This window comes from Schistocerca americana, chromosome 1 (assembly GCF_021461395.2).
Source record: "Schistocerca americana isolate TAMUIC-IGC-003095 chromosome 1, iqSchAmer2.1, whole genome shotgun sequence".
NCBI classification, from domain to species: domain Eukaryota; kingdom Metazoa; phylum Arthropoda; class Insecta; order Orthoptera; family Acrididae; genus Schistocerca; species Schistocerca americana.
In genome coordinates this window covers 1123636774-1123649536 of record NC_060119.1, presented here as the reverse complement: position 1 = coordinate 1123649536, position 12763 = coordinate 1123636774, and positions in this window count along the sequence as shown.

The window sequence follows — 12763 nt, the reverse complement described above, 5'->3', positions numbered from 1 at the left end:
AACACTATATAATCCTTTAATTACACCTGATGAAGGTTCCATAAGAAGTAATGCTTTGGGATGTACAATCTTATGTACAACATATGGACCTTCAAAGATCAAGAAGAATTTTCTACATTCCTTACCGATCTTAGAACTTTTAGGATGAGATCGTACTAACACAAGATCTCCTACCTGAAATGAGGGTTCTATAGCCTGTTGATTATAACTTTTAATTCTCCGTTCGGCATTTTGTACAATCTGTTCGCAAACTTTTTCGTCTGGAATATCTTGTTGTATCTCATTTACTGGTGGCCAAGGTAAAGCAGCTAGTAAAGGCTCACCTATAATTCGTTTGCCTAAAATTTCTATAGGTGATAATCCCGTCGTTAGGTGAGGCAATTCATTTAATATCTTTTCGAATTCAGGCATTAGTTTGGCCCACCGAGTATGCTTATGTGCACAATAAGTTCTACATAATCGTCCTAATTCTTTCATGACTCTTTCTACTAAATTACTTTGAGGGTGATATTTCGAAATTAAGATATGTTTGATTCCATATTGTCTTATCATATCTTGAAATCTTTGACTAATAAAGGCACTACCGTTGTCAGACATAAGTCGTTTAGGAATGCCCCAGTTAACAAAGTAATTTCGGGTGAGGCAGCGTATAACGCTTGCTGTATTCGCTCGTTTCAAAGTATATAGTTTCACATGTTTGGACCAACATTCCATTACAACAAACACATATGTTAATCCTCCTGAACTCCGAGGCAGAGGGCCGAAAAAATCTAATGATAGTAGATCCCACAAACCTCGAGGAATTACAGCATATAATTTATAACGCTTGGATTTGTTATTAACTTTAACCTTTTGACAGGTTTCACAAGCCCTAATAATACTTCTCACAATACGGGACATATTTTTGAAATAATAATACTTCATTAGATGTTTAATACATTTATGAATTCCAAAATGCCCGTAACCTTCATGAATATAAGTAATTAACTCGTCCACAACAGTTTTCGGAATGCAGATTTTCCATCTCTGGTGTTCCCTCTGTGCTTTCCAATACAACAAGTCGTTAAAATATAACCACACACCCCGGGTGTTAACTGTTTCGTCCCCATTATTAAGGTTTTGTATAATTCGTAGAATAACATTTTTCTTTCCTTTATGTAATACGGTAATCCACTAATTAGTACTCGCATTAGATGACTTTCAATTAATTTAGCACGGTTTAAATTCCATTCGAAATAATTCCTATAACCTCTCCACCGTTTAGAATATGGAGGAGGGTCTAACAACTCTAAAGTTAAGTGTTGTTGTTTTCCTCTCGACCAATAATTTTGTTTAAACTGCTTAACAAAATCATCCCAATCCCTGAATTCATTTCTATGCAGTACTGCCCATTCCGCAGCTTCTGCTTCTAAATGTCCTATTACAAATTGAATGCGTTTTTCATTACTCCATTTAGGAGATAATGATGTTTCAAAAGCTTTTATAAAGATTATAGGGTGCAGTTCGCCTCCTGGTTTGAATACAGGAAATCGACTTGCTACATTTGAATTTGTTGTTATGTCATCCAGACATTCTGCGAGAGAAATAGTCGGATTTTGTTTAGCTGGCAGAGACGGAGTTGCATCGGATTGGCTTGCCGTGACTGCCTTATTCATATTGTTGCCATCCGTGCTAGCAAATTCGATGCGACTGTTGTCTCTGATTATGTTATTACCTCTGCTACCTGAAATGTCCTCGTTATTATCTAATTCCGATAACCGTTTCGTAATTTCCTGTATCCGCATTTCTGTATTGGATACGCGATTAGCTAATATCGATTCTTCACTGTGTTCACGATGTGAACGCTCTGTACCTTCGTCAATATTACTATCTTTGGCAGTCTCAAGATTGCTGCATATCTCAGTAATTAAAAATTTCATGTTTTCGATTTCGGTATGGTCCTTTTCTACTTGATGAGTTAATGTCTCTAATTCTACATTATCTATTGAAGAAATCTCTACAGGTTTGGTAGAGACCTCTTTAATAGATTTCAATAATTCTCTGCGAACAGTTTCTGTTTGCATAGAAAATTCATCTCGTAACATATCGTTATTTTTCTGTATTTCATTTACAACTAAGATATTGACACTATCTAGTCTCTCGGATAAGTCAGTAATATCGTGTCGCATGCGAGCTTTTTCCTCGCGCGATTCCTGGATATGTTCTTCTAACCTTTTACAATTATCAGCAATCTTATTACTAAGTCCTACTAATTTTTCCTGCATTTCAACTTTAGAAGACTCTATTTTATCACTTAATTCTCGACTGGTTTCATTAAGATATTCCTGCAACCTGTCTGTTGATTTTGTTAGCTCCCCTTTAAGTCTAGCAGTAGATTCCTCGTTAGACTGTTTTAATTCCTGTTTTAGTTCCTGTTTCAATCTAGCAGTAGATTCCTCATTAGACTGTTTTAATCTAGCCATAGATTCTTCGTTAGACTGTTTTAATCTAGCCATAGATTCTTCGTTAGACTGTTTTAATCTAGCCATAGATTCTTCGTTAGACTGTTTTAATTCCTCTTTTAATCTAGCAGTAGATTCTTCGTTAGACTGTTTTAATTCAGCTAGGAAATCCCCGTTAGATTGTTTTAATTTAGCTATCGCCCTAAAAAGGGATCTCATGCTCCTATCGGACATAGATTGCTCTTCGTCTGACATTTCACTTCCCGACATTATTGTAAGATATTAACTATTTACACACGCAGACTTGTAATCAACAATCCTATAAAAGCACACTTCCTATGTACAACACTCCACTTCCAACTTGAAACAAACTCACCGGACACTAATATTGTAATTTGTAGTTCTCGATGATTAGTGTGCTGCTATGGGCTGCAGATGTAACAGCCGTCGATGCAGCCGCTGAGATGCTGCGACCCCGCTTCCGCAACCGGCAGGACGCTGAGTCGAACACCGGAAACGTCGCTAGCTGCAACCACGCCCGGCACCGCCGTAGACAGGCGAAGCCCTCAGCAACACCTCTAATACCAGCCGGAGGAACGCCCCGCAGCTGACGTACTGGGCCTGTTAGTTTAAGGAGAAAAAAGGTTGTCGGGTTTTGCAGCGTTCAGCTGCTGCCCAACAGACGCGCCTTCTCGTGGAACAACTGCGTGACCGTACTGCTTGGCTGCACTCCGTCAGATGCCCACACCCGCGAAGTCGCCGCTGGCTGGTGAAGGCTCCACGAAAACTCGCGTTGACTTCCGAAGGACTCTTGATGCTTTGTTTCGTACCTGTGTGCCTTAGTTGCACACAAGTCCTGTTTCTAAGGTCGCCACGGTGCGGTGTAACGACGTTTTATTTAGGTTTTCGTTTGATATATGACCATGTGCAGACTTCGTCACCTACGTCAGTTACAACCCACTTCAAAAATGATTCATATTCTTTTTAAATTGTCATAGAATGGTTCTTGAACGAAACTGTAAAACATCAGTTAAGTCGTGTACAAAGAATTACATCACTTGGGCCAATTGGTTTTCGTAACTTTTTCGAATTTAAATTTCGTTTGTTTCTCCTCAGAAAATTATATCGACACACGTTATCTGGATCTAATCGATATCAGAATCACACATTAAACAAACTTTTTAGATTCAAAGTTGCGGCCAACGCTGTCTGAATCAATAATCTTGTCAAATATATTATTAATCCGTTCACATAACTCTTCATAAATAAATCTTCAAGACACGTGTTTCAATTTTAGTAGCATACACTATTTTATTAGCTTCCTACACATACAGATGTGAACTTGAGCGTTGACAGACAGTGACTAACATTTCAATAAGATTAAGATCTACATGATGTCATTGTTGTACAAAAAGAGTATAAAAATTCATTTTTAATTTTTTAGAAACACGACGCAACAACTCGGTTCCAGGATCTTCTGTTGCTCCTTGGCTGTCGACCCGCGACGTATAGCGGCCAGCAATTTCCTCTCTGGTCGCGGCAACGAAGATGCTGTCCCCGTTCGTTGCGCCGATCTCTCCGTACATGAAACACATAAAAAAAATACAAAACTTTTAGATAATTCACATTTATTACAAATAATAAGAAAACACATAAACAAAAACTAACTTAAACTTATAGTCACCTGCAAACTGGGCTGACTTGGTGGATGGGTGACGTTTAATTTCGTCCCACTACAACGGACTGTCTGGACATTTTGTTTTGATCCACCTACGGCTTTGACATAAGACCAAAATTTCTTACGATTTTCTGCTAAGTCAGTACATAGATCTTTACTTTCGAATTCATTGAACGCCTCTCGCATAGCCCTCCTCACACTACATTTCGCTTCGCGTAATTTTTGTTTGTCTGCAAGGCTACACCTATGTTTATGTTTGCTGTGAAGTTCCCTTTGCTTCCGCAGCAGTTTTCTAACTCGGTTGTCGTACCACAGTGGCTGTTTTCCATCTCTTACGATCTTGCTTGGTACATACTCATCTAATGCACAGTGTACGATGGTTTTGAACTTTGTCCACTGATTCTCAACACTATCTGTATTTGAGACAAAACTTTTGTGTTGAGCCGTCAGGTACTCTGTAATCTGATTTTTGTCACTTTCGTTAAACAGTAAAATCTTCCAACCTTTTTTTATATTTCTATTTACGCCTGAAATCATCGATGCAGTAACCGCTTTATGATCACTGATTCCCTGAGAGGAGCCAACCAGGGACTCAAAATGTCTCTTGTCTGAAAAAAGAAGATTTTAGACTAGGAAGGCGTCGTTCTCACAGTAATCATGGCCATGTTTCAGAAAAAAAAGTGTGCCTAGATGGGACCTCAGTCCCTTATTTATTGAGAGATCTCTTATTTCCAGACCAACCATTTCCATTTTCTGAAAGAAGGTTCAAATGGTTCAAGTGGCTCTGAGCACTATGGGACTTAACTGCTGAGGTCATCAGTCCCCTAGAACTTAGAACTAATTAAATCCAACTAACCTAAGGACATCACAAACATCCATGCCCGGGGCAGGATTCGAATCTGCGACCGTAGTGGTCGCGCGGTTCCAGACTGTAGCGCCTAGAACCGCTCGGCCACTCCGGCCGGCTCTGAAAGAAGGCTTCGAAACTGTCGTGCTCATGAAATGTGTTTTTCCGCTTGCCAAAAGAACCTGGCGACGCCCTGGCATCACGGGAGTGACAGTCCACTAAACACATGCACCACCCACTCGGTCTGTATCATTCCAGCCTCTAACATGAGAATGCTTGGAGTTTTATGACCATCCTACCATTTGCACTAAAGCTCAGATTGCAGCTGTTTCTCTTAAATGGATTCATCCTTTCACTTTCTGCCAACTGGCCGCCTTCGCGATGGTCTGTCACCAGCCCAGGTAAAATGTTTTGTGAACTGGCGCCCTCCTACTCCCACCCAAAGTAAGAAGGGGGAAGTGCCACGGCCCAAAATCCCTCTGCTTCCCACAATCACTCGCACAGCCACGTCGCTAGAAACAGTACTTATGGGCCACAATCCATCTTTATCCCTGTTCTCCATCGCCTCCACTGTGGCCCCTCGGCTACAAGTTCTCCACAGACTATACACGCAGTTATATGAACATCCTGCAAACAGTTTCCTCACACAGAAAGTCATAAACCACATGCCGAATGTAGTACTGGGGAACACCGAGATCATGATCTAAAATATGAATATGAATCTGACAGCCAGTGTTGTTTAAGTGAGAGAGTGGCCTGCCACCTCTCAGTCTCATTAGGGCAACAAGTTAATAGTATATGGTGATCGCCAAATTATCACTTTCTACTGCGAGTGCGAAGTCGTCCACGTATGTGTTCCTGCGTATATAAGAGGCGTCATGGTGGGAAATAATGTCATACACCTGTTGGCATGTTCTCTCAGACACGGCCAACCGATTCGGCTCAAGTTTGGCAGGTCACTTGTGTACAACCTAAAACAAAAGACTTTAAGATATTTTGGGTCAACACCCCCGCAATTTTGAGAAAATCACCCCTAAATGTTATGACGAGCAATCGACTCAAAATTGGAGGGATCGATAGAGAATTGTAAATAGAGAATTTTTCATCATTAGGTATGGGGTCCGCAAAAGCAAAATTTTCCAGAAATCAAGGAAAGAAACTTTTGCAACTGCCGCTTCTCTACCCACATGGTAAACGCCTTTCGCCGACAGCGCCGATAGCGCAAGGCCAAGGTAATTGGCTGGGAATCGGAAAACCCGGGTTCTAATCTCGAAGAAACGTAGCGGATGTTATTCTTTTCGTTTGTATTTTTCCATATCTCAATTGATAGGGATAGGAGGGTTAATAAGGTAAGTATATCAATAAGGAATGATAGTGATACTGACCTTATTAACCCTCCTATCCCTATCAGTTGAGATATCGAAAAATACAAACGAAAAGAACAGCATCCGCTACGTTTCTCCGAGTTCCAGCCAATTACCTTGGCCGTTGCGCTATCTGTGCTGTCGGCAAAAAGCGTTTACCATTTGGGTACAGAAGCGGCAGTAGTAAAAGTTTCTTACCTCGATTTCTGAAAAAGTATGCATTTTCGGACCCTATATCTGATGATGAAAAATGCTCTATTTACAATTATCTATCGATCCCGCCAATTTTGAGTCGATTGCTCGTCGTAACCTTTAAGGGTGATTTCCTCAAAATTGCGGGGGTGTTGACCCAAAATATCCTAGATTCCTTCGTTTTAGGTTGTACACAAGCGACCTGCCAAATTTGAGCTGAATCGGTTGGCCGTGTCTGAGGCCTCCCCCTTGTCAGAGCTGCAGAGGGTAGAAATGGGCTGCAAGTCAGGCCGAAGTGGAGTCTGGTGAAGTGGTAGTATACTATGTCGTTCGTCATTTGAAAATCTCCCGTTTTGTTCCAGTTAGTTCTGAACCAGAAGAATCTGGTCAATTCTTTGCTTTATTCATCCACGACCAGTTGAAGAAACGCCTGTAAGCTTTTTCACAGACTGTAGCAGTAAAATGTAGTCTGAATCATAGTACAATCTCTACGATTTCAGCTAGAGATTCAGTCCTACTTCTAGTACCTCATTCAGAGAAGGTGTATTGCTTTCGTGAGATGGTGCGTCAGAGACTCTCCTCTATTTAGTCACTGTATGATGATGGAGGTAAAACAATGCCTTCCCTAAGAGCTGAGTAGGAACGTCCTCTACTTTCCACATCATAATGTAGTCTAGCATGAGTCTTAGTACTTTTGCTTAAAGTTTTCTGGACGTCGAAATGTGCAGTCAGTCTGTTACTTGGTAGAGTTGTAGCCTGTCTTTTGGGAACTGGGACCACGGCTCGTTGGTCCTTCATACAGAAAGAAGCTCTGAATTCCTCAAGAAGTCTCATCCTTTTTGCTCACGTATCTATCTTGATTGGTAGTAATCCCTCTAGTCTGTAAGTCCCAAAAGCGTTTGAAGTCGTTAGCTGAGGCAGAGGAGATGAGTCAGAATGAACAAAATTTATCACAGTTGCATGCACAATGACTCCTGACTTGTCCCCACTAAGTACCCAGGAAAATATGGAAGGAACTAACACTAAGGATTCAGAAATCCATATTGGTGAACCGCCTTTCACTATTTTCCAGTAAAAATTGCCTCCTATGAGGATCTACAGGGAATACCTTCCGTTGAGCTGGTTTCAGGATCTGCTAGCACAATCTTTTGGGCGTACGATAAACTCTTTACATATCGTGGAATAGGTGGATGGTGTGAATTCATGTGAAGACTTTCAAAAGCAAAGGGTGACATCGAAGAATGTTTCCAAAGCCCCTTCATATTAAACTGAACAAGTTTGCGGTGGCGTGAGGGTGTAGACTTTGATTCAAATGAACAAATAGTTAATTCTCGTCGATCTATAGTCTGGAGTTTCAAATTGTCAGTCAGCGACTTTGGTGTGAAGCTTTATCGACTTCCCGCATCCAGCACACATCGAAGTGTCCTACTCAATCCTGTAGGCCCTGAGAAGCATACGGTACTTGCGTCGTCTGGAAGTACGTGAACCCGTGGGGACCAACAGTATTTTTCCCACCGAATTAATTTTGCCTGAGCCGCAGGAGTCTTAGTACCCCTTCCTTCATCACAAATTAACTTATGATCCAGTTGTCTGGACATCGCACTTCGAGCATTTCACTTCTTCCTATAATCTGAAACTATATGCCTACGTTTAAAACAAAGAAAACATTTCTTTGTCAGTTTCAGTTTATCTATTCGATCACTGACACACGTGGTGTTCATACAGTCCTGCGCCCAATTACCGCGAGATTCACAAAAGACGCAGAATGGTTCTTGCACTCTAGTGCCTTCTTGGATTGGTCTTTTAGATTTCGTGTGCACCCACGTGCGGCAGCGCGTTTCACAGCGCCAATATACTCTTCGCATTTTCGAACGTCGGGCTCGTATTCGTCATTGTCTAACAGGTCATGGATCCCCTCATCTAGTTTGGTGAGTCCTACAAAACGTCTTGTAGTCTCTCTTTATAGTACGGTACTTACAATCTGCGAGTTCCGCAGTGCCTGACAACTTTTCAACTTTGGCGACGAAGCACATTATGACAGCTCTTTCTCTCGGAAGTTTCCTCTTTAGGCCATGTAATTGTGCTTCCCAACTGTTATCTGCATATCCAATTCCTCACGTTATTTGACGGCTCGTGACTAGGAACTGGGTGTTGTGTTGTCCTAATAATCATCATTTCATCCCAATCGACGCGCATGTCGCCGAAGTGGCGTCAAATCGAAAGACTTGCACCAGGCGAACGGTCTACCCGACGGGAGGCCCTCGTCACACGACATTTCAATAGACAATATCTGAAGATCGCTAGCCTGAGTAATACAATGAACAACCGTCTGATGGCAGCACTAATTATATGCGCTTCCCAGTAGCATTTTGGAATAGTGCGTATTACTGTTTCGAGCGAAACAACGTTTATTCTTAAACAGCAACGGAAGCACGCAAACGATACGCCGTATCACACTTATATTCTGAGCATCAAATTATTTTACTACTGCGGTAGAGCCTGCATAATACTCCGAAACTATTACGATGTTGTAGTTGTATTTTTCTGCGTTGCAGGATAGATGCGTGCCTTTCTTTGTCATCCAGCTCGTCTTTGTGGTTCTGTCCTTCCCTTTCGGCTAGCTCTGTCTCAGGTTTCGGCAGCAAAAAATGTTCTGTCATGGAAATTTAGTAATGACAGACACAATAAACTTTATTTCTCGTCACAGTACTACATATCAACAAAAATCAGTAAGTCAGAGATGTTTCTCCAAAGAATAAACAGATAGTTTCTCACTCGTGGCAAGTATCTAGTTCCACAAAAACATGATAGGAACATTTTCCATCTAGTAATCTCCATGATGTAAGCAACTTGATAAAAAACACTACTGACGAACTGATTTTACGAATTTCGATGCTAAAAGCTAAAAGCCGTATAAAACTTTATTTTGCAATGTGAGAGGAACGAAGTAATATGGAATTCCGTGATGTCAGTCTGTATAAACCGTCAAGGTTTTGATTGTCCTGTGAATACGAACGTCCTATCTCTAGTCGTTCGAGGTGATCTGTTTTTTTCTGAACATGAGTGTATATCGATTATCTTCGCAATCGTGAGGGAATCAAACTGGGACAATATACACAGATTTTCCATTGCAAAGGACCATTTGAAATTAGAGTTCACCATTCCTGATTTGGATCTGTTATCCTCAATTTCAGCTCCTGTGTCATTCAAGGGAGTCTGTTCACTAACTTTGATGCCCCTGATTGTCTTTGCAAATTGCCAGAATTTCTTCGGGTTTTGTGGAGGATCTTTCGATAAGATTTTGCTACGATAGTCATTGAAGGCTTCACACACTGCTCTCTTCACAGTCAGTGTATTTCATTTAGAATTTCTCTACCTATAGTCCCATGCTGATTTCCGCCTATTAAAAGTTTCGTTTCAGAGCAAGACTCTCTACATGCTGCTGTCAAGAATTAAAAGTTACAGTACTGCCTCTTGATATTGTTAACTGAATATATAAAACTTTCTACTTCTTTTAGTTGCCCTTTATACTCTGGTAATATGTCTGCTTAATTTGTCTTATGGTCACAGATACCAGTTACAGTCTGGACATCATCACTGAGGTACCGGTAGGGTCTATTTTTCCAGTAAATCAAATGTACTTTCATTATGAATGAGCTTCCGAAGTATCTGTTCTAGGAAGTGACTTGTCACGCTCAACACATGCGAAACTGTAATTATCCCAGTTGATTGTTGGGTGATTAAAGTGTCTTCTGATGAGGAAAGAATGTTGAATAACGCATGTATTAGTGAATTAGAGTTTCCTCTAAAGTTTTAGTTACATCCATGAGTAAGTACGGTGGTCGATAGAAAGACAGTTATATGTTTACGCCTAACTTTGATACTGAGTCTTGGCCGAACATACTCGCAAGTCGCTTCTATCTAATTTCAATTTCTTATCTACCGTGAGACATACAGTGTTTTCCATTGGATTATCCTGTCGATATACACTTAGGTTTACCCCAAAAACTTCAGTACTATAAATTTCAGGTTGCTAACTTTCGGTGCCTTGTATTGTGTGAGCTCCATACTTTTGCGAAGGACTTCATGCTCTGGTATTTTCTTGTGAATGCTTCGGCAGTTTACACTAGGTTTTTTATTTTTTTAAAAAATAAAAAATAAACCCTTTTTTGCGACCCACACTCAGTCAGCTATCTGGATAGTAGTCTTCAGTGACTAGAGCACATATGAGCCATATAGGGGAACCGTGCAGTTCTCAATCCTATAGTACAAGTCCTGGAACTTGTTGCCAAGCTTGTCACAAAATCTTCAAAGTCACTGTTTCAAGTAGTCCACTCTATTCTTAAACATGAGACTACGATCAGTCGAGTGAGGCTGCTGAAGATTGTGAGCTTCGCTGAAATTCCGTGAACAAGGAAGGTTTTCTCAAAATTGTCTGCTAGGCTCTGGAATGATCCAAGTATTACGTCAGCCCCACACGACAGGCATCATTAATTGTCCCAACATGCACCACAATCTGCATTTGATTCCACCCTGTTCCCTCGGTGGCTGCGGGGAATAGCTTGCACTATCTGATCCATCTCATCCATTACTCTTATTTCTCTGGGGGGTACCATTATTCGCCGTACAATTGACGATTAATAGACCCTTATTCTGTTTGCCTCCTGTGGCGAAATAAATAAAAAAATTAAATTTATTGATTTTTTGAAAAGAGGAAAAAATTATGGATATGGAACTGTAACATTAGAATTTTTGAAAGGCTTTTTTTAAGGACTGTATTGACCGGCTTGAATGCGGACAAATTCAGTGCTGCGTGAAATTTGCCTGTAATATAATTCACCATTCCGATTAATTACATTTTTTAATTCTAAGTTCTCACCTTAGACGTAGAATTCGTCCTTCTGCCACAATATGAATTCATTAGTCGCCATCCATGTTCTTCTCTTTGTTGACCGTGTGTATCTTCCTGAGTCGCCATCGGTTCACTTCACGAAGACGGTGGAAACCATGGAATACAATGCTACGTCGCTTTAAATAATTCTCGTAAAACTTAGATACATCTCACTATTTTTTATTCACAACACAGTAAGACTTGCTCTGCTCGTCGCACAAACCATAAATACTAACAAGATGGCTGCCTTTCCGCACACACAAAAAATTACGTCCATCCTCTACAAGGTAACAATCTAAAGTGTCTCTTAACTCCTTCTTGGAGTGTGAAACAAAAGAGAATCCAATATGAACATTACAGAGATTATATTCTACATCCCCCTCAATTTAATCTTTGGCGCAGCCTTTAGGGTATCGTATGTCTCTGCGTCGGAATGTGTCATTACACTCCTCTTCAAGGGCACGCAGCAGATTTGTCAACAAGTGAAGCGTGTCTCAATAGTTCAATTTCTGTGGAATATAGCGCCTCAAACTTGTTGGTTATGAGGATGGTTGTTTAATGATACAATGAAGGCTTTCGCGACCAGATGGCCGGCCGTGGTGGCCGAGCGGTTCTAGGCGCTACAGTTTGGAACCACGCGACCGCTATAGTCGCAGTTTCGAATCCTGCCTCGGGCATGGATGTGTGTGATGTCTTTAGGTTAGTTAGGTTTAAGTAGTTCTAAGTTCTAAGGGACTGATGACCTCAGAAGTTAAGTCCCATAGTTCTCAGAGCCATTTGAACCACGACCAGATTTTTCAGCTGCCGAGAATTCTTCCGGGTTGTATGGCCGTGGTCCATGGAACTCTTCTACCCTGACGTTTCATCCAAAGCTACGTTGGACATCTTCGGAGGTGCTCCAGGTTGTGCTAAGTCGGCAACAAAGTATAAAATCTTTCTGGTATACATCAGACACACTTATTGTTACTGAACAGAAGCAAATTACGCCTCTAGCTGTTTTCAGTCTGTGTTGCACTGTACGTAACGTCAATAGTTTCTTCCCAGTCTTCGTAAATATTTAAATATAACATGTATCAGCTTGTGTATAGTCGCCGGCTGAATGCTGTATCATACATGGTGCTTGGTGTTCAGAACAGAAAACATCTTCATTCACCAAGTCTTTATTGATTCATTGCAATAGCTTTTTTCAGCAGAGTTTTATGAACACAATTCTTCCAGATTCACGTGCTTACGAACGGATTTGACGTTATTATCGGTACGCCTGTGAAGTTTTGATTCTATTTGTTAGTACCTCCTTCTGTGTACGAGGTCTGCTCAAAAAATTCCGCAACATTCGTAATTTGGCGCCAA